At 45.1% G+C, this 2,512-nt stretch overlaps 1 protein-coding gene across 3 annotated transcripts in view; it reads right to left on the minus strand.

The window, feature by feature from the left end:
* Window positions 1-2,512, minus strand: part of LOC105516306 (chromosome unknown open reading frame, human C12orf65) — a 23,050-nt gene that overhangs the window by 12,228 nt on the left and 8,310 nt on the right. The window contains exon 1 of one of the 3 annotated variants that reach the window (XM_011948456.1): window positions 545-622. The exons of the other annotated variants lie outside the window; for them this stretch is intronic. The gene's annotated coding sequence lies outside the window, so the exon portion shown is untranslated. Of the gene's footprint in view, window positions 1-544; window positions 623-2,512 lie in introns of those variants that run through there. 3 annotated transcript variants of the gene reach the window in all.

The raw sequence follows: 2,512 nt of genomic DNA on the forward strand, positions 1-2,512 counted from the left end.
GCCTCCCAAAGTGCTGGGATTACAGGCTTGAGCCACCGCGCCCGGCCTATGCTCCATGACTATGAAGGGATATACTTTGAAATAGAGTGTGCCAAGGAAAGTGGTGCTTTAAAAACTGGTTTTGTTTAACGTGTGTGAAATGTGTGTAAAATCAAATACCTTATAAAAAGATAAATGATAAACCCAGGCACTTTCTCTGAACTCTCCAGGACAAAGAATTGCCTTACCTGCGAATGACTGAGTAGACTAAGTCAATGTCCAAAACTTATCTTTCTTTATTCCTGTTTTCAATCCACAAAACAAAATTCATTTGTGTATCAGGCAGCCTGTAGTCCCGGATTCAATTTATTATGGAACATGAGCCCCGCATCTCTCTCATCCGCTAGCTGCTAAATCTGACCAGGCAGGACAGTACTGGCACATACCAGTGCAGCGAAAAAGAGAGGAAGTGATTCCAAGGCAAGGCGAGACTCCCAGACAAAGAATGGAAAGGAGAGTGCTTTTATCAGCTGCTTTGTCACCAGTCCACTGTTTGAATCTCTACCTTTCTGTCCTAGTTCAGAGCTGCCAGACACACTGGAAGGTCTCCCACCCAACTGGAGTTCAAGAAGGTCCCTGGTGTTCAGTTACTGGCTGCTTTGTTTAACAGTTGATTCCAACAGCCAATCAGACAATTCTAGACACTTTTAGTATCTCCTGGAGCTTTGGCCCTACTCCAATGACTGCTAAAATGACAAACACACCCATGGTTCCACTTCCCCAAAGGTCAAAAAAATACGAATTGGATTTCAGTTTTTGTGATACAGAGTAATCCAAAGTCTTTAGGGAACAATAAAAGCAGCTCAAATTATAGTTCATTGTGACATGAAAAAAGAGAAAAAGGAAAATGGTACAGAGAAGTGCTAGTAAGAGGAAACCAGCAGTCATGACAGCTCTGCCCCAGTTCCTTTCTTCAAATGTGAGCTTCAGTGTAGGGCTGGCGCTCTACCCTGACTCCCTAGGCTCTACTTTTCCTTTGATGATGACTTCTGCACTAAATGGCTGATCCCAGTTAAGGTGAAAGCTCCTGTTGTTGCCTGAGTCCCTTCCAGCTTGGTTAAGTTCAGAGATAACAGGTCTAAGGAATTTACAAAAGGGAACATTAATTTGTGCAAGAATATTTTAAACATCTATTGAGTCTCAGGCATGGGCTTCAGGGAGCCTGAATAGTCTGTAGCATGAAAGTGAAATGAAGACATGCACAAACAGGGTATGTGCCATAGCTGAGGATGGATAACATACTACAGAGCAGTGGTTCTCAAACTTTCTATGCCCCTCTTCCTCTTGGAGAGCTTGCTGTCAGGATTTGAAACCTATGTGCTACTGAGTGGCCTTCCTCATGACTGGATCTGGTCAGCACACCCCTCCTCCAGCTTCCACATTCAACTCAAATCAAGACAGACTATCTGCAGGGATGGCATGTTCAACTCTACAACAAGGCCTGTGGCTGGAGTAAACAACTGCAGATGAAAACTAGAAGATAATAGCTTACAGTCCCAGCTACCTGGGAGGCTGAGGTGGGAGGATTGCTTGAGCCCAGAAGCTGTCTCCAGACTGTGCAACATGGGGAGACCTCATCTCTAAAAAACAAAATAGGCCGGGCATGGTGGTTCGTGCCTTGTAATCCCAGCACTTTGGGAGGCCGAAGCAGGTGGATCACCTGAGGTCAAGAGTTCGAGACCACCCTGGCCAACATGGTGAAATCCCATCTCTACTAAAAATACAAAAAATTAGCTGGGGGTGGTAGCGGACACTTGTAGTCCCAGCTACTTGGGAGGACTCAGGAAGAATTGCTTGAACCCGGGAGGCAGAGGTTGTAGTGAGCTGAGATTACGCCATTGCACTCCAGCCTGGGCAAAGACTGAAGGAGTGAAACTCCGTCTCAAAAACAAACAAAAACAGTAAAATAGAAAATACAGTAAAAAAAAAATAATACAAAAAAAATAATGCTGGGTATGGTGGCTCACGCCTGACCCCAGCATATTGGGAGGCTGAGGTGGGATGATCCCATGAAGCTGGGAGTTCATGATCAGCTTGGGCAACATAGTGAGACTCCATATCTTTTATTAAAAAACAAAAACAAAAACACAAAAATAAAAGCCTAGATGTAGGAGGTGATGCTGTGTCATCAACAGCTCTCACTTTGGAGAGAAGTAAAGAGTATGGTAATGCCTTTCATTTCATGTCTCTGAAAAGGATAAAGGATATTTGAGGCTGGGCGTGGTGGCTCACGCCTGTAATCCTAGCACTTTGGGAGGCCAAGGTGGGCAGATTACCTAAGGTCAGGAGTTCAAGCCCAGTCTGGCCAATATAGTGAAATCCCATCTCTACTAAAAATACAAAAAATAAACTGGGTGCAGTGGTGTGCTGAGCTGAGGCAGGAGAATCGCTTGAACTCAGGAGGCAGAGGTTGTGGTGAGCCAAGATCACGCCACTGCACTCCAGCCTGGGCTACAGAGCGAGACTTTGTCTC

Source organism: Colobus angolensis, unplaced genomic scaffold (genome assembly GCF_000951035.1).
Source record: "Colobus angolensis palliatus isolate OR3802 unplaced genomic scaffold, Cang.pa_1.0 Scaffold28, whole genome shotgun sequence".
Classification (NCBI taxonomy): domain Eukaryota; kingdom Metazoa; phylum Chordata; class Mammalia; order Primates; family Cercopithecidae; genus Colobus; species Colobus angolensis.